General features: G+C 41.6%; 1 long non-coding RNA gene across 2 annotated transcripts in view; it reads left to right on the top strand.

Moving 5' to 3' along the window:
- LOC130272797 (uncharacterized) overlaps positions 1-20,089 on the top strand; it is a 38,583-nt gene extending 18,494 nt beyond the window's left edge. The window contains exons 2-3 of one of the 2 annotated variants that reach the window (XR_008843751.1): positions 12,747-12,910; positions 19,960-20,089. This is a non-coding gene — a long non-coding RNA (uncharacterized LOC130272797). Of the gene's footprint in view, positions 1-12,746; positions 12,911-16,512; positions 16,650-19,959 lie in introns of those variants that run through there. The other variant, XR_008843750.1, reaches the window with a different exon arrangement.
- The last annotated feature ends 252 nt before the right edge of the window (positions 20,090-20,341 follow it).

Here is a 20,341-nt window from a genome sequence, read left to right as displayed (position 1 = left end):
TTAAGGCTTACATTACCCCTTGTTACATTCCTCAAGGGGTCTAGTTTCCAAAATGGTATGCCATGTGGGGGGTATTTTGCTGTCCTGGCTTCCTAAATGCGACATGTCCCCCCCATTTCAGCAAAGTTTGCAAATGTGACTCCTTCTCTTCTGAGCATTGTAGTTCGCCCGTAGTGCATTTGATGTCCACTTATGGGGTACCTCCATACTCAGAAGAGATGGGGTTACAAATGTTGGGAGGGTCTTTTCTACTATTAACCCTTGCAAAAATGTGAAATTTGTGGGGAAACCCACATTTTAGTGAATTTTTTTTTTTACATATGCAAAAGTTGTGAAATCCCTGTGGGGTATTAAGGTTCACTTTACCCCTTGTTACGTTCTCCAAGTGGTCTAGCTTCCAAAATATAATGCCATGTGTTTTTTTTGTTTTTTGCTGTCCTGGCACCATAGGGGCTTCCTAAATGCGGCGTGCCCCCATAGTAAAATTTGCTTCCAAAAAGCCAAATGTGACTACCCCTCTTCTGAGACCTGTAGTGCGCCAGCAGAGCACTTTTCACCCCCACATGGGGTGTTTTCTGAATCGGGAGAAATTGGGCTTCAAATTTTGGGGGGTATTTTCTGCTTTAACCCTTTGTAAAAATTTAAAATTTTTGGGAAAACAAGCATTTTAGGTAAATTATATATATATTTTTTTTGCATATGCAAAAGTTGTGAAACCCCTGTGGGATATTAAGGTTCACTTTACCCCTTGTTATGTTCCCCAAGGGGTCTAGTTTCCAAAATATAATGCCATGTGGTTTTTTTTTGCTTTCCTGGCACAAAAGGGGCTTCCTAAATGTGGCATGCCCCCATAGCAAAATTTGCTTCCAAAAAGCCAAATGTGACTACTCCTCTTCTGAGACCTGTAGTGCGCCAGCAGAGCACTTTTCACCCCCTTATGGGGTGTTTTCTGAATCGGGAGAAATTGGGCTTCAAGTTTTGGGGGGTAGTTTCTGCTTTAATCCTTTGTAAAAATGAAAAATGTTTGGTAAACCAAGCATTTTCGGTAAAATTATTATTATTTTTTTAACATATGTAAAAGTCGTGAAACCCCTTTGGGTTATTAAGTTTCACTTTACCCCTTGTTACGTTCCCCAAGGGGTCTAGTTTCCAAAATATAATGCCATGTGTTTTTTTTTTGCTGTCCTGGCACCATAGGGGCTTCCTAAATGTGGCATGCCCCCAGAGCAAAATTTGCTTCCAAAAAGCCAAATGTGACTACTCCTCTTCTGAGACCTGTAGTGCGCCAGCAGAGCACTTTTCACCCCCACATGGGGTGTTTTCTGAATTGGGAGAAATTGGACTTCACATTTTGGGGGGTATTTTCTGCTTTAACCCTTTGTAAAAATGTAAAATTTTTGGGAAACCAAGCATTTTAGGTAATTTTTTTTTTAACATATGCAAAAGTCTTGAAACCCCTGTGGGGTATTAAGGTTCACTTTACCCCTTGTTACGTTCCCCAAGGGGTCTTGTTTCCAAAATATAATGCCGTGTGTTTTTTTTTTTGCTGTTCAGGCACCATAGGGGCTTCCTAAATGCGGCATGCCCCCAGAGCAATATTTGCTACCAAAAAGCCAAATGTGACTACTCCTCTTCTGAGACCTGTAGGGCACCAGTAGAGCACTTTTCACCATCATATGGAGTGTTTTCTGAATCGGGAGAAATTGGGCTTTTTAAAAATGTAAAATTTTTGGGAAAACAAGCATTTTCCGTAATTTTTTTTTTTTTTTTACATTTACAAAAGTCATTAAACACCTGTGGGGTATTAAGGCTCACTTGTATGCCATGTGTTTTTTTTTTTTTTTTGCTGTTTTGGCACCCTAGGGGCTTCCCAAAAATCTTTTCAGAAAAATGTTCTCTCCAAAATCCCCTTGTCGCTCCTTCCCTTGTGAGCCCTCTACTGCGGCCGCTGAACAATTTACATAGACATATGAGGTATGTGTTTACTCGAGAGAAATTGGGCTACAAATACCAGTAAAAATTTTCTCCTTTTACCCCTTGCAAAAATTCAAAAATTGGGTCTACAAGAACATGCGAGTGTAAAAAATGAAGATTTTGAATTTTCTCCTTCACTTTGCTGCTATTCCTGTGAAACACCTAAAGGGTTAAAACACTTACTGAATGTCATTTTGAATACTTTGGGGGTGTAGTTTTTATAATGGGGTCTTTTATGGGGTATTTCTAATATGAAGACCCTTCAAATCCACTTCAAAACTGAACTGGTCACTGAAAAATAGTGAGTTTGAAAATTTTGTGAAAAATTTTAAAATTGCTGCTGAACTTTGAAGCTTTCTGGTGTCTTCCAAAAGTAAAAACTCATCAATTTTATGATGCAAACATAAAGTAGACATATTGTGTATGTGATCCAAAAAAATGTATTTTGAATATCCATTTTCCTTACAAGCAGAGAGCTTCAAAGTTCGAAAAATGCAAAATTTTCATTTTTTCATCAAATTTTGGGATTTTTCATCATGAAAGGATGCAAGTTGCCACAAAATTTTACCACTATGTTAAAGTAGAATATGTCGTGAAAAAACAATCCCGGAATCAGAATGATAACTAAAAGCATTCCAGAGTTATTAATGTTTTAAGTGACAGTGGTCAGATGTTCAAAAAACGCTCTTGTCCTAAGGTGTAAAATGGCCTGGCCATTAGGGGGCTAATGACCCTACTGCCATGTTCTTCATCTGACTGACCTTAACTGTCAGATGCCCTCCATGCTGTCAGGTCCTCTTCCCCTTAGAAATAAATTTGATGCACCGATGTAACCAACACCAAAGATGTCACGCAAGAGTTTTGGTGCTGCAGTGCACCAGCATGACATCCTTTGCACTGACTACAGTACACAGATTGACACAGTTTAGCTGTGCACAATATTTTATAGGCAATGAATAGACATCCTCATTCACAGTAGTTTCTGTGGTACCCGCTACAGCATAAAGCACCATGGAAACTGTGTACCGTATGTGGAGCAGGGGATTCTGTCAAATAATGACCGTAGTCCCCTACTCAACTTACAATGGGATAAGCCAGGGTTGCTGGGTGAGGTGTAATAACTGACGGTGTAGTCAGAACAACATCAGAGACAGCAAAGTAAACTGAATATGTTGGTGCTCTAAAAATAATAATAATAATAATTACAATAATAGTAATAATAATAATATTTATTATTATTATTATTATTAATAATATCTGTTAGGAGTCTCACCGCGGCCAGACATGCTGGCCCCGGACGCACTCTTTCTCCGCTGGCCGGCGCGGTCTGCACTGCGATTCGCATCCCGCAATGTGATCGTGCCCAGCCCACTGCCCGTTACCTTCCCCATCGTCCCTGTGTCTCCTCTGTTCTTCCTGCCTGCTGACGTGCATCCCTGCCTCTCTGAAATTTAAAGGGCCAGTATGCCAATAATTGGTCCTTGTTGTTTCCTTCCCCTATATTTCTGAAATTCCTTTTACCCCTGCCGGATCTTTGTGCCCCACAGCCTTAGAGAAAGCATTCCATGCTTGTGTTCTGCCATACTGTGTACCAGACCATCTTGCTATGCTTCCTGACCATGCTCCAGTGCCGCCTGTCCTGACCTTCCCACTTATCCCCGACTACGAGTTTGCCTTATCCTTCCTGTGCCATGCTTCACTTCGGCAGCATGTGTGGACGAGTCGTATCAGGGGTAATGTTCTAGGTGCCGCCTGCCACAGCAAGTCCATCCCGCTTTGGTGAAAACCAGCGGCACCTTAGACTTCGCTCTCCCTGGTATGACCCAAGTCATCATCCACACAAGCTCAGCGGATCCACAGTTGAATTAATTATCCACCATGATGCAGCAGCTCCTCTTTGTTCAACAGCCGCAGCAGCCTCATCCTGTTCCTGTGACTTCTTCAGTGTCTGCAGCTTCCGTGGTCTCCGTTGGCTCCAAGCTACGTCTGTCCCTCCCGAAAAAGTATGAAGGGGATCCAAAATTGTGCAAAGGGTTTGTGACTCAGTGTTCCATGCATCTGGAATTAATGGCTGACCAGTTTCCGACAGAGCAAGCTAAGGTGGCATTTGTGGTCTATCTACTCTCCGGAAAAGCCCTGGCCTGGGCTACTCCTCTCTGGGACTGAAATGATCCTGTATCTTCCAACTTGCAAGCCTTCCTCTCAGCTTTGCACAGTGTTTTTGAAAAGCCTGAACGGGCCTCCTTGGCCAAAACCACACTACTGAACCTCCACAAAGGGGAGTCTACTGTTCGTGACAACGCAATCCAGTTCCGCACCCTTACCTCCGAATTGGCCTGGAATGATGAGGCCCTTTGTGCTACCTTTAAAAAAGGACTTTCCAGTAGAGTGAAGGATGATCTTGCTGCACGGGATCCTCCATCTTCCCTGAGCGACCTCATTCAGTTATCTACTTGAATAGATGTGCAATTTGCCTAGAGGCAGGAGGAATTTCACCAAGAACATGAACCAGTTCGGACACGTCATCCTCTCTGTTTGGTGCCTGTGTTCCAGCAGCCACCTTAACCACCCTCTTTGCCCTCAGCCAAAAAGAAGCTATGCAGGTGGATCGTGCCCGTCTAACCCTGTAGGAGAGGTTCCGCCGACTAAATGAAAATTTGTGTCTCTACTGTACCAGCCCGGAGCATTTCCTCAAAGATTGTCCTTTGCGACCTCCATGTCCGGGGAACGCACACACCTAGGGAACATGGGAGAGGCATCCCTAGGTGTGAATTCCACCTCTCCTTGACTGACCTTACCTGTTCAAGTCTTTATCCCTACCGGAGCATCATTCCCCACCACAGCCTTCCTGGATTCAGGATCTGCTGGAAACTACCAATGCCTCCCTGGTCCATGAACACTGTCTACCGGTCACACTTTTTAATCCCTTGTACATCTCCATCAACGGAGAATGCCGCAACTATGAGCCACTTTTGTTGCAAGTGGGAGTTTTGCACAAGGAGAAGATCGAGTTCTATGTGCTTCCTCATTGTACTTCAGAGTTTCTTCTCGGTCTCCCTTGGCTACAATGTCACACCCCGGCTCTAGACTGGCAAACTGGTGAGATCACCGGCTGGGGATCCTACTGCCAGAACCACTGTCTGGCGACTCCACTACCCAAGAGTGTCTTTCAGTCTCTTTCCCTGCCTGGTCTTCCTCTTCCTTATCAGGACTATTCTGATGTCTTCTGCGAAAAGCAGGCTGAAAGTCTTCCTCCACATTGGCCTTATGATTGTCCGATTGACCTTCTGCCAGGGACTATGCCTCCTTGGGGAAGAATCTATCTCTTGTCAGTTCCAGAAACACAAGCTATGGCAGAATACATAAAGGAGAATCTCCAGAAGGGCTTCACCCGGAAGTCCTCATCCCCTGCCGGAGCTGGATTCTTGTTTGTAGAAAAGAAGGACGGGTCTCTCCGTCCTTGCATTGATTACCAAGGACTTAATAAGATCACAATCAAAAACCGATACCCCTTACCTTTGTTTTCTGAGCTCTTTGATCGCCTGCGGGGTGCCTAGGTCTTCTCCAAGTTGGATCTGCGAGGAGCATGCTACCTCATCAGAATTAAGGAAGGAGACGAATGGAAGATGGCCTTTAATACCTGTGATGGGCACTTCGAGTACCTTGTGATGCAATTTGGTCTATGTAACCCCCGGCCGTTTTCCAAGAATTCATCAATGACATCTTCCGTTATCTTCTCTACACATGTGTTGTGGTGTATCTGGATGATATCCTGATCTTCTCACCCAACTTGGAGCTTCATCGCACACATGTGCGACAGGTCCTGCAATGCCTACGGGACAATCGTCTCTACAGAAAACTCGAGAAATGCCTCTTAGAGAAGACAAGTCTTCCGTTTCTTGGATATTTAGTGTCCAATCAAGGCCACCAGATGGACACTGATAAGTTGTCTTAACTGGCCCCGACCTTCTGGCCTGCAGGCTATACAACGCTTTCTGGGGTTTGCCAATTATTATCAGCAGTTTATTCTACACTTCTCCTTTGTTGCTCCGATAGTGGCTCTAAGAACAGTAACCCCAAATCCTGGCCTCCCGAGGCCGAAGAAACCTTCTCCTGATTGAAATCGGCATTTGCCTCTGCTCCAGAAAAACCCTTCTTCCTCGAAGTAGATGTCTTCTCTATTGCCCCTCACCCCGGAATTCGAAAGTCTACTCAGCTCATCTCTCCTCTCATTATTGGTGGCCGAACTTGGAACTTGGATTCGGATTTTGTCCGTTCCTGCACTACTTGTGCCGGAGACAAGACTTCACGTTTCAAAACTGCAGGTCTTCTTCAAACTTTGCCTATTCCAGAGTGCTCTTGGACACACATTGCCATGGACTTCATCACTGACCTACCATCCTCCTCTAACAACACAGTAATTTGGGTTGTCACAGATCGTTTCTCTTCCTTTGCCTTTATGTTCCTCTTCTCCTCAGCTTGCAGATCAATTTTTTAGGCATATTTTTTGTTTACATGGTTTGCCGTTACCCATTGTCTCTGACCGAGGGGTCCAAATTGTCTCCAAGTTCTGGTGGGTGCTCTGTTCTCACCTCAAAGTCAAGTTGGACTTTTCTTCTGCATGTCATCCGCAGACCAATGGACAGATAGGGAGGGTGAATCAAATTCTGGTGATTACCTCCGTCACTTTGTCTCTGCACAACAGGACAATTGGGAAAATTTGCTACCATGGGCCAGTACGCCACTAATAGGTCCTTGTTGTTTCTTGCCCCTATATATGTCTGAAATTCCTTTTACCCCTGCCGGATCTTTGTGTCCCGCAGCATTCGATACTTGTGCTCTACCTTACTGAGTACCAAACCTCCTTGCTATGTTTCCTGACCACGCCCCAGTGCCACCTGTCCTGACCTTCCCGCCTGTCCCCGACTACAAGTTTGCCATATGCTTCCTGTGCCACGCTTCGACTCAGCAGCCTGTGTGGACGAGTCGCATCAGGGGTAGCAACCTGGGTGCCACCTACCACAGCAAGTCCATCCCGCTTTGCAGTGGGCTCTGGTGAAAACCAGCGGCACCTGAGACTCCGCTCCCTGGTACGGCCCATGTCATCATCCACACAGGCTCAGCGGATCCACTTCTCCACTGCCGTTACAATATCATCTGAGTACAGTATGTGGCACTGGAGTAGCTCAGAGACGGTGCAGTGTTATCCCTAAAGTAGGTCAATTGTTAAAGCAGAAACTTTGCTGGAATCAATATATATATATATATATATATATATATATACCCCCCTCCCCCCGCAAATATCATTATTTACAAGAGAATGCCAAGGTCTGAGAATTTGGCTATATGTTCCCTGTAACCACAAAGCTTGATGTGCTTCATCTAAGTGTTCCAAAGTTTCAAACGTAGGACTGTGTATGTCCAATTATTGCTGTGACATCTACTCATCAGGATGGTCATTCCCCCTCAGGTCCCTTGCAACACTTTTACTGTAGGTCACCATCCTATACCTTGAGGGTTTAAGAAAAAGGCCACTACTTACTTTTCTCATATACTTAGCCAGTCGAATGGATCAATACAAGACTAGATATAATAATAGATATTAAAAAGAAAAGTTAGCAGTTTTAAATTCTATCAATACATTTTGATATGTGCACAATACAAATGCGAAATAAAAGGTTTCTGCATGTTTGAAAAGCTGAAATTATAAGAAAAAAAAATCCCTACACTACATCTATGTGTAGAACTGAAAGGCTGCTACAGTTGTATTAGAAGTGGTTGTGTTCAGCCTTGGTAATGAATTCAAACCTATAGTTAAAATGTGACATTTTCTTATTGTTTAACTTTTAGATTCAGTGCTGAAACAATATATTTGATGAAAATAGCAAAAGATCTAAATCAATAGTTCTATTGCATGAAGCTACAAGAATAGAAAAAAAAAACAATATATGAAAAATCAATTACCCCTTAGCAATGCTTTTTCCCATTGCTCAACCTTTAAAACAAGACAGTAGGCAGTCAAAGCTAAAGCTTGACACCTTGGTGTAGTGAAGGAAACTGATTATTGTTTACAGTTTAACTTCAAAAGTCTCCAAGTTTATATAATTATGTTGGTTGAAAAATACATAAAAAGATATTTAACTTTTTCTAGTGGAGTGTCTGCAGATATTTCTGCAATGAGTTTAACTGAAATAACACATGTGCTTTAGATTAGGGGTCCTCAACTAGAGGTACGCATACTCCTAGGAGTACCCCAAGGGTTGTGCGGGAGTGCGGCAATTCACTTACAAATACCGGCCATGCATTGGCCAGTATTTGTCAGAGCAGAGCGGGGTTTGGGCCTGACGTGTGACATCCCTGACGTTGCACGTAGATGCTGGCACAGTGCAGAAGGATGTCGGTCTTCAGTGCAGCCCTCCGACTCCCACCAAACAGGATAGACACAGGCCTGGTAAGCATGTTAAACTAAGTGTAACACCACAGTATGTGACTGTGTTAATGTATGTATCTTATATATTGGTCCAGGGTGATTGGAAGGGGTAATAATGGCACAAGGGGATTAAGATGGAGGGGGATAATGACAAAAGTGTATCAGAAGGTGGGGGAATAATGGTACAAGGGGATTAAGATGAAGGGGCAAATGTTCGCACAAGGGGATTAAGATGGAGGGGGAGATAATGGAAAAAGTGGATCAGATGGAGGGGGAATAATGGCACAAGAGGATTAAGATGGAGGGGGAATAATGGCACAAGGGGATTAAGTATCGCATTAGTATCTCATTAGAAAGGTAAGCACACACCATTATGAAATTAAGTACTTTCATGACTTATTTTGTCCGCAGGTAAGTTCCGCACAAATTTACGCGCAAGGGGGACCCGAGGACATACTTTCACCCTTTGGGGGGACAGCCACAAAAAAGGTTTAGAATCACTGCTTTAGATGCTGTTGTGGTGCAGTATTTTTAGGCTGGGTTCACACATGTCTGGCATCCAGCATAGGTGAACTCAGCCTAGATCTCAACGCAACTGATGCTACAACTGATGGCAAGTTGCCATCAGCTGTTTGTCATTTGGCATCCATTTTTTCTGGATGACGGACAGGGGAACGCATCAAGCTATGTTCCCCTGTCCGGTGCCCTCAGGCGTGTCCAACCATCTGGCGTTAAAATAGAGATGCTGGATGATTGTGAACCCTTCAAATGAATGGGATCAGTTCTAGCATCAGATTCCCTCTAGTGCACGCCGCAGGGAAACTATGCCGGATGCCTGATGTATGTGAACCCAGCCTTAGATGCTTCTGTGGTGCAGTGGTTAACACTGTTGCTTTTCAGCGCTGGGCTCTTAGTTTCAAATCCCTCCAAGGACAACATCTGCAACAAGTTTGTATGTTCTCTCCGTGTTTGCATGGGTTTCCTCTGGGTACAATGGTTTTCTACCACACTTCAAAACATACTGATTGTGAGCCCAAATGGGGACAGGGATCAATTTCAGTGTACAGCTCTTTGCAATCTGTGTATGCTATATAAATAAATAGTTAATATTATTTCCTGCTCTGACTCAAAAACTAACATAAAAAACGGCACCGAAAACTAAAGGTTATAAACCTCCATATCTTCAAAAAACACACAATGATCTCATGACTGATACATCCAATGCAGAGATATAGAAGAATGGAGCACTCACCTGGTCTTGGCATAAGAAAAACTTCTTTATTGGATCATGGCATGCTTAACGTTCCATGACATGTGGGAGTGCGGACAGAAATAGGGAGGTGGGGGAGTGGGATGGGTGACAGTCCGTATCATGCAATCAGCGCTTCATCATGCCCTTGAAACGCTGATTGCATAATACAGACCATTGCCCATCCCACTTCCCCACCTCCTTTTTTCTGTCCACTCTCCCACATATCATGGAACGTTAAGCATGCCGTGATACAATAAGGAAGTTTTTCTCACGCCAAGACCAGGTGAGTGCTCCATTCTTCTATATCTCTGCATTGGAGGTATCTTCTACTCTACATGTGAGCACCTGAATGGTCCCTTAGCTAGAGGAGTACAGTTACGCATTTATGTGTGACGTAACAGTGCCGGGTATATTCTTCTGTGGACAGGATCTTATGACTGAAAAAAAAAAATGATTATGGACAGAACTATTATCATTAACAATCCCCAAAAAAAGGTAAGGAATATTGAAATAGAGGGTACGTTTCTATCTTCAGATTTGGTATTTTGGATACAGTTTGGCTTAAAGCCAAAGTCAGGAATGGATTTTAAGAGAGAAGTTTCAGTTTCTCATATTTATAAATACTCGATTCATGTTTCTGGCTTTGGCATCAAAAGCCACACCATAACCTTAACCCCTTAACGACAATGGACGTAAATGTATGTCATTGTGCTGTGGTGCTTAACTCACCATGACGTACATTTACGCGCTGCCATGATCATGAACACCAGAGCTATTAGCAGCCAGGGATCCGCTGGTAATGGCGGACATCCGTGATTGTGTAGATGTCCGCCATTAACCCGTCAGATGCCGTGATCAATACAATTCACGGCATCTGCGGCAGTGCGGTACTTTGAGTGGATGATCGTCCGCAGCGCTACCGCGGCGATCTGATCATCCAGCATGGCAGCCGGAGGTCCCCTCACCTGGCTCCGGCTATCTCCCGGGGTCTTCTGCTCTGGTCTGAGATTGAGCAGACCAGAGCAGAAGATCACCGATAATACTGATCAGTGCTATGTCCCATACATAGCACTGAACAGTATTAGCAATCAAATGATTGCTATAAATAGTCCCCTATGGGGACTATTGAAATGTAAAAAAAAGTTTAAAAAAATGTAAAATATAAAAGTAAAAAAAAATTAAAATCCCATCCCCCGATAAAAAAAGTAAAACGTCCGGTTTTCCCATTTTACCCCCTGAAAAGCGTAAAAAAATTTTTTATACACATATTTGGTATCGCCATGTGCATAACAGTCTGAACTATTAAAATATATTGTTCATTTTCCCATACGGTGAATGGCGTAAACGTAAAAAAATAAAAAAGTCCAAAATTGCTGCTTTTTTGTCACATTTTATTCCAATTTTTTTAATAAAAAATGTATAAAAAGTAAAACCTAAGCAAAAAAGTGGTACTGATAAAAACTACAGATCATGGCACAAAAAATGAGCCCTCATACCGCCCCATATGTGGAAAAATTTGAAAGTTATAGGTGGTCAAAATAGGGCAATTTCAAACATACAATTTTTTTTTAAGCGGTACAGTTATAGAAAAGCAAATAACATGGGTATAATTGTATTGACCCACAGAATAGAGAAAACATGTCATTTTTACCGGAAAGTGTACAGCGTCAAAACAAAACCTTCCAAAATTTGCTAAATTGCGGTTTTCTTTTTAATTTTCTTACATAAATAATATTTGTTTGGTTGCGCCATACATTTTATGGTAAAACAAGTGATACCATTACAAAGTGCAATTGGTGACGTAAAAAACCAAGCCCTCATATGGGTCTGTGGATGGAAATATAAAAGAGTTATGAGTTTTAGAAGGCGAGGAAGAAAAAATCTAAAATGCAAAAATAAAATTGGTCTGGTCCTTAAAGGATAACTTTAAGGACCAGGCCCATTTTGGTCTTAAAGGACAACTGTAGTGGAACACTTTTATATATTCCCGAGCCCTGGCCTCAAAAATGAACAAAATGAACTTATACATACCTTTCTATGAGCCCCCGTTGGTCTGGCACAGGCCTCACGGTCCGGCAGTGCTGACCTCATTCCACTTCCTGGGGATGGGGACGCCGCAGAGCCGTTGGCATATCACCGGCCGCAGCGATGTCCCGCCCCGGCCAGGGAAAGGCTGAGCTCACTGTCATGTAAGGATCTCTGGCCGGCTTCTTACATGACAGTGGGCTCAGCCTATCACTGGCCGGGGCAGGACATTGCTGCGTCCGGTGATACGCTGACGGCTCTGCGGCGTCCCCGTCCCCAGGAAGTGGAATGAGGTCAGCACTGCCGGACCGTGAGGCCTGTGCCAGACCAACGGGGGCTCATAGAAAGGTATGTATAAGTTCATTTTGTTTATTTTTGAGGCCTGGGCTCGGGAATATATAAAAGTGTTCCACTACAGTTGTCCTTTAAGGCCAAAATGGGCCTGGTCCTTAAGGGGTTAAATGTTAGAAAACACTCCTATATTATTATATGGCTGATTTAAATGAAAATCTGCTCTACTAATCTAAAATTAATTGTAAATTATTTAACATTTTCCTTAGTTGTTAGTCATAAAAATTACAAATGAGGTGTTTAGTTAACATGTATGCCATGGTTATTCTGCTATTACTGCCTCCTATGATGTTTGTTACAAAAAATTTGAAACATAAAGATTGTGTAGGAATTTCCTGTCATATCTCAGAGCCACGCAAAAGTTGTTTATGTGCTCTACCAGTCATCTCTACAAAATGATTATGTGTCTCAGCTCTTGTATATTAAATGACATGGTTTTCTTGCAGCCGCCACACCCCCTTCCATAGACATCAAGGGAGGGAGCATGATGTCTTAACCACATATATGTGGGTGCCGGGAGATCGCAGGGGTTTCAACGGCCAGACCCCTAACGATCAGACATCTTATCCTCTATCCTTTGAATAGGAGATAAGATGTCTAGGAGAGTAGTAACCCTTTAAGGACACAGCCAATTTTCATTTTTGCATCTTCATTTTTTTTTTCTCCTCTCCTTTTAAAATCTATAACTCTTATTTTTCTCTTTTATTTTCAAAGGTAAATGTAGAATATATTAGTCCCGGACTCAATGCAATAAACCTGTAGCTTCAACTGCTCATATCAGCCAGGCAGAGGGTCTGGGAGAAGATGGACTTCATGGAGCGCTCAGAGACAAACACCAGTGGTTTGATTAACACACATCTTTCAGCCTACAGAACCATGTAAGAGCTTGTTTTTTGTGCGACCAATTGTACTTTGTAATGACATCTTTAATTTACCACAAAATGTACCGCAAAACCAAAAAATTATTTGTGGAAAAAAATAGAAAATTGCAATTTTGCAACTTTTGGGGGCTTTGTTTTTGCACTTTAGTGTAAAAATTGTTCATTATCTTTTTCTATAAACAAGGATGTATGAGGGCTCATTTTTTGCGCAGTGATCTGTAGTTTTTATCAGTACCGTTTTTGTTTTGATGGGAATTTTTGATCACTTTTATTATTATTATTATTATTATTATTATTATTATTTCTGATATAAGATGTGATTAAAAATAAGTATTTTTGTTGTTTGGTAGTTTTTTTACATAAACATTATATTTTAATAGTTTGGACATGTTAGCACGAATATTATCATGATGTTTTATTTATTTTTATAGACTTTTTCAAGATAGAGGACTTTTCTGTACAATCATTAGATTGCATTTACTGTATAATGCCATGCCTATGGCATAGCATTATATAGTATGACTGATGATACACTGATGCAGCCTATCTAAGCCAGGCTGCAACATTAGATCGGCAGCAGGAGGCAGGTAAGGGAACCCACCTCCTCCATTTTAGCTAACAGAGCCCCCCGGGATCTTGTTGAGGTGGTTTGGTGAGTTCCACTGAGCTACCAGCAACTTCCTCTTTCACTTTAGGCACAGTGATCAGTCTTGATCATGGTGTCTAAAGGGTTAAATGCTGTCATAGGCAGTGAGTGTCTGGCTAATAATATTAGCCAACACTCATTGCTCTGTAGCAAGTGCAGCTCCTGTGCTCGCTTCAAAATCACTTAAGGATTCAGGGCGTACATATATGTCCTTGGTACTAGTACACAAGGGAGTACCTTTACTCCTTATTTCCTTAACAAGTTAACATATGTACATAATCAGAATAACTCCAGTGAGAAGTATTAGCAACATAGATAATGCCTTAGGTTGTCATGCATTGCTTATAGGCTGCAGAAATGTCATGAGAATTTGATTTATCCACAATAATTGTACTTCATAATCAGAACTACCCCAACTTATATAGTAACTTGTCTTAAAGGGGTTATCCAGGATTAGAAAAATATGCCTTCAAGTTGTCTTTGGTATTACAAATGAGTTACAATACCATAAACAAAATGAGGACAAGAGTGGTGCTCTTTCTGGGAAAAAGCAGCTATGTTTTTCTAACCCTAGTTATGCTTTTTCAAGGGGTTTTTCCATCTCAACTAAAGTAGTTAAACTTGTAGGGTATGTCAAGCTAAATATGTTTTCAAATACATTCAGTTACCAAATTTGCCTACTTCTCCTGATATTCTTGTTCATTTCTCCCCCTGTTGACAACTTGTGGCTTAGATAACAGACCGCCGCTTTACTCTGAAAGTGGTGGTCTGGCTGGACCGTCCTACTTTTAGTTGAGATGGGAATACCCTTTTAATTTATGCTAGGCGTAAAGGGGTATTGCGGCCAAAGACATCTTATCCCCTACCCAGAGGATAGGGGATGAGATGTGTGATCCTACTAGGTACAGTAGGAAAAAGGTGTTAGATTTACTTGCCTTACAGGTATGCTTGTTTCATGCAATGTTTTGTTGACTATGGTTTTGTATACAACAGTAATATAGTTCTTTACTAACACTTTACTTACTCTTACAGAATGTAACTCTACTTAACCTGTAGTTTTAGAGTATTAGAAAATGTTACTTGTAACATGTGACAATGCAAAAAAGTTTTATTTGTACCAAAGAAAAAGTCTATCTGACTTATAAATTATATTGCTCAAAAATATGCCTGGGAAAAAGTACGAGCTTAGCAAAAACTGTTTGTCAAACAGCATTCTGAGTACACTAAACGTACATTTATAATCTCTTGAGACCCTAAAGGCTTTTCAAAACTTGTGGCAGCTTCAATAGTTAGTGTTTTCTAGCCATACATAAAAAGTGTCATTTTCTCTACTTTATACTTTGTTATTTTGCTGACTGTTACACCTTTCCCTCTGTGAACTGTATCAAAGGAAGGAGGATAACAAAAGTGAAGGAAGATTTATAATGATGTTATTGAACTGTTTGGTGCAGCACATTTTAACAAATATAATGATTTTCATTTTTCTCTGCATGTGCATGTGGTTCTGCCAGGGCATCATTGTACTTTTAAGTTAAAAATCACACTACAATACATTTTCTGACACTACAAAGAAAATGTGACAGCATAAAATACATTTGTCCATTTTGTTTGTTTCTAAACTCTTTGTACTATTAGACATCTGTCAAAAAATAATAATAATTACTTTCAGTGGTGATGTGGACCTCATTGATAAATATGTAATGAATTTGGTTATAAAATGAATAATAGAATGTTGCATACATGAATACATGACGTGTGTTTTGGTAACCTGCATTATTTAGTGGACCTCCTGCATAATTTACATGGCATTTTAGTTAATGTCACATTCTGTTATCAGATTGTTTTATTTTATTCTATGCTTATTCAAGCAATGAGCTCAGTACATAAAAGTAACTTTACCAAAATATTACAACCATTTATGTTTGTCCTGCATATAATAAAGTACCGGACAAAACATACACAAACATATGAAAGAAATACAAACACAATCTACACAACTGCAAAACTAATAGTTGAATAGTCTAAAAGACTAGAGTTGAGAAAACTTTTTGAAAGTTTAAAGAAGTTTGATGAACAAATACTTTGCTAAACGGCAATGCAATAACCATGAATGTATGTGTATACCACTGCCTAGGAGCTCTAAAGCCCTGTATAAAACTGCAAGGGTCACTTAAATAGGTATTCAAATAGTTTTAAAGTAGTCTAAAAGCTATGTTAATGTCAAAGTTATGACGACATCTAGTGTTAAAATGCACCAAAGATGCAATGGCCTTTTCTGAGCATTCAACAAAATTCTCCCTGTTTGAGAGTAGTAAGAGGTTTTGAAGCTGGCAAGTGAAGATGCAATACATTTTTCAAAGTGTTCCAACAATTCTTCCTTTTTGGAATTGCAGCAAGATTGTTGTCTCAAAATAGTAAAGAATAAATAGCTTTTATATAAAAGCCCAAAAATTACCCCTTTTTTGGGGCATCATGGGTTGTGTATGTGAAGGCCTGGCTGGTTGTAACGACAGCAAGGGTGGTGGATTTGTGTTAATTGTAGCCAACAGACAACAGGTAGTAGTGAACTAGTTGCAGTTTTAGTAGACAGAGGTCAGCAGGCAGTGGTGAGTGGGCTAGTGATAGTTATAGTAGTATGTGGACAAAAGGCAGTGGTGGGCTGGTGGAAGTGGACAGTGGGCCTTGGTGGACTAGTGATAGTTGTAGCCAGCTGGCAGTGGTGGGTAGATTAGTGACGGTTTTAACCAGCGGACAGGACAGAATATAGTGGTTGGCTGACCAGTGATGAAGTAGTAGCAAGTAGACAGCAGGCAGTGGGGGACTGGTGGGAGTTGTAGTATCCAGTGAACAGTAGAGGGAGATGGGGGGTAGCTGTGGTACTACATCTAATCAGTAATATCTGACACAGGAGTTTTAAATTAATTACTGATCCATGCCTGATTTGTTCTCTTAGGGGTGATGCCTCTACTGCTGCGTTGAATACTTTTTGATGCTACACTAAGGGGTAGACAAAATAGAACACCTATGGCAAACTGGAAAAGTACTGACCAATGGTCATATCTGGTGACCCATAAATCCATGGAGTCTGGGCTTATGGTGTCTGTCAAAGAAAGAACACAGCTTAGGTATGCATCATCTTTGTTCAGAAGGTGGAATATATTTATTTGGTGATGACTCATGTCAGGGTGGAATACCAGATGTAAAAACTTTGCCTATTCCTTCTCTAAATGCGTCAAACTATAAGAAAATCATTACAAACTTGTAGCTAGATGGTACAGAACTCCTGAGCTTTTGCATCATTGGGGACTAGCTGAATCTGTCGTTTGCTGGAGATGTCACAATAATGTGGGCTCCCTGTCACATATATAGTGGCAGTGTTCCAAAATAAAATCATATTGGACAGAAGTGGGCTCCATCATTGACATTGTCATGGGTAGGCATGTCCCATTAACTCCTGAGTCTGTGTTGCTGCGTCTGTCTAGTAAAGACTGTCTTCTGACCAAGAAGTCATTAAATAGGCACATGCTTTCTGCAGCAAAAGCGCTTGTCCCCCGCACTGACATCAGGAGACCCCTCCCCTTCGATCCAACTGTGGATGGCCAAGGTGTCTCGGATCTGTAGACTTGAAGAGCTCTCTAGTTGGAGCGATCATTAGTACAATAGATATTGGACTATATGGGCACCATGGATTTGGTTTTGGGATTTTGGGACACTGGACCTGGGATTCCCCCAACGTCCACATCTTTCTCTACATCTGCTCCTCTATCCCCCACTCCCTCATCTTCTCTCATTACTCTTTTATAATAGCAATTCTTATACATTAATACCTTCAGAACATCACCCATTATCTTATCCTTCGTATTCTTATTACCTGTATCCAGACCACATTCTGAACTACCCCCCTCCTTTCTTCCTCTTCACCCACACTCTCCTGAAAGGTCTGATTCTCCCCTACAAGGAAAAAACCTAACCCCAAAGGGGGCCACACCAGCGGTCCCAGACTTTGAACGGTTGCCGCTCCCGGACGGAAGGTTGCGCAGACTAGCTTGAGGTCTCCACTGGTTTGTCTAGACAACCCCTACCACCCCTCCAAATTTGGGGTCCCTAGCCCATAAAGGGACGTGACTTCCAGGGGGGGCACTTTTGGGAAAATCCTTGCGGGAAAAGGTGCGCCCGAGGCCCGCAGAAATTGACCGGTTTTCACTGGCTAGCGTTCCCAGTGGGAAGGTCCCACAGACTTGGTTCAGAGCTCATCTGGTAGGTATGGTTCTCCTCTACCACCCCTGCAAGCTTGGGTGGTCTCAAGCTTGTGGTACCCCAGGAACCAAAGGTTCCACTAACTAGCTAGGGCTCCCCTGGTACCCTACCACCCCTCCAAATTTGGGGTCCATAGCCCATAAGGGGGCCGCTGGGGGTGACTTCCAAGTGAGGCCGTTTTGGCACTATTCCTTGCGGGAAAAGGTGCGCCCGAGGCCCGAAGAAATTGATCGGCTTTCAAGGCTACCGTTTCTGGAGCGGAGGTCGCACAGACTTGGTTCAGGGGTCCCCTGAATCTGCTCATTCTCACCTACAAGGAAAGGTGTCTCTAGCCCATAAGGGGGCTGCTGGGCACCGCCTTCAGGGGAGGGCACTTTTGGCACAATCCTTACGGGAAAGGGTGCGTCCAAGGCCTGCAGAAGTTGATCGTTTTTTAACAGCTCCGCTTCCCGGAGGGAAGGTCGCACAGACTTGGTTCAGGGGTCCCCTGAAAGGACTGGTTCTACCCTACAAGGAAAAAATGTTTGGGGCCCCTACTTTGACTGGCTGCAGCTCCCGGAGGGAAGGTCCCACGGACTAGATTGAGGGCTCCCTTGGTAGCTCTGGTTCTCCCCTTCCACCTCTTTAAATTCTGTACTATCTTTCTCTTATCTGTTTCTTTTCTATCCCTCCCTGTCTCTTTTACTTCTCTTCTCCCTATTTAACTTCAGCTTCTTTAGACTGAACTGTCTTAGTCACTTCGTCTTATTTTTCTGTTTGAATCTACTGTAGTTGCTTCCCCCTTCCCACATGAGAAACATCCAATATTACCTTGCTGTTCTTTAGAGTGAGGACCTTTTGTGCAACAAAGCAAATCAGGTTATACTTGTACTTTTCTTTACAGGCTTGACTGCCTAATGATACCATGACTATACCTGTTTTATACACCTTGATATCCCCCCCCCCTGTTGTTGTTGTTGACTTAACTTGGACAACTAAAGAATTGATTAAAAAAGAAGGCCTATTCCACGTTTACTCTCAGAATGTTAAATCCAGCTATAAATGCTTATTTTTTTATTAAACCCAGAAAATACAGATAAAATGCCTTTTCCAGGCTCACTCAAAAAGCTAGAAAAGTATATTTATGCTAAACCCAGCTACAAATTTGATGTTTTTAATTAAACTCAGAAAATACTTAACAAATTATGTTAAAATTCTGGTCAGCCCACTGCACAATGCTTTGCTCAACTTTCTTTGTATTGTAGAGTGGTAGTGTTCTATTGGCTAGTTCTGCATTCACACTACTGGGATTTATATAGTAGCAACTGCACACATGAACTAATGTCAGCGAACTGGATAATGCATTGCTCAAATTCCTTTGTATTTTATTTGCGAAGACATTCTTGGAACAGTTCCATTATAAGTTCTTCTGTGTACTTTTTCTCCATGATGATGATCTCAAAGCAGTGCATATGGTTTTATCATATGGGGATTTATATATACTGTATTCTGTAATAAGTTATTTGTAATAAAGAAATATATTTTTAGCTATTTGAGATTTTGATTTGTTTGTTCATATGGTTTTATCAGCCTCTTAAACCCTCCTCTATGTTGCCTCCTGAATGGCCTGGGAGCTACATGCAAGCACTGATTGGCTAACCTGCGGTCATGGGATCTTGCTATGAGCTTCCAAGTATGCTGGACTACCCTAACGTCATCTCCGTGTTTCTATTTCCTCATCTTAAACTGACATGGTACCAAAAGACCATGTGTTCCATGTCTCTTCTCCTATAATAGTACTGTTTCCAGGCTTGCACGAGTCGAGTCTGAAAAAGTTCCAATGTTTGGCAAACAGTTTTATTCTCGCTCGCTAATTTCTAACCAAGACCTAAAGTCCTTGAATATTTATTATACTCAAAAACATACTGAAACAATAATACTCAATGAAAGTCATTTGACCATATATATCAAAATACCAACTTTAAAATGTATATATTGCTTTCAGTAAACTGCATGTGTTTCTGATGAATTACATTTCTGGGACTGGAAAGAGGGCTGAAGTTTTATAGTATGCTTCGAAACTGCTGAGCATCTCAAATGGAAAAAACAATCATTACTAGTTATAATATGAATGCATTTTAATGTCCTTATTATTCTCCTATAGATTACCATATTTTGGGGTCTGACCACAGTTCTGCAGATGATTTGTATAGTGAGTCTGCAGGTTCTTCTTGAAGAGATCACCAAAAGTTATGTAGAGTCTTACATTCCAAGCAAGTTCCACTGGGAAAAATCCCCTTGATTCCCATTTTCTGTGAATACAATGTATGGTATATTCCAAAAGGTGGTTTCTATTTATTAAGTAGCTGTATAAGAAGGACTGTAAATTGTTAACTTTGGAACCTAGTCATGACCTAAAAGAAAATGTCCATGTGACAAAACTTTCTTTACCTAGTCTTGACCTAGAAATAATATCCTGGTAGCAGACCCAAATAACTCTACTCTTATCCTGAAGTCAAAGATAAACAACAAGGAACGTTTTTAAA

The sequence above is a fragment of the Hyla sarda genome, chromosome 5 (genome assembly GCF_029499605.1).
Source record: "Hyla sarda isolate aHylSar1 chromosome 5, aHylSar1.hap1, whole genome shotgun sequence".
In the NCBI taxonomy this organism is placed as follows: Eukaryota; Metazoa; Chordata; class Amphibia; order Anura; family Hylidae; genus Hyla; species Hyla sarda.
This window is presented reverse-complemented; position numbering and strand designations above follow the sequence as displayed.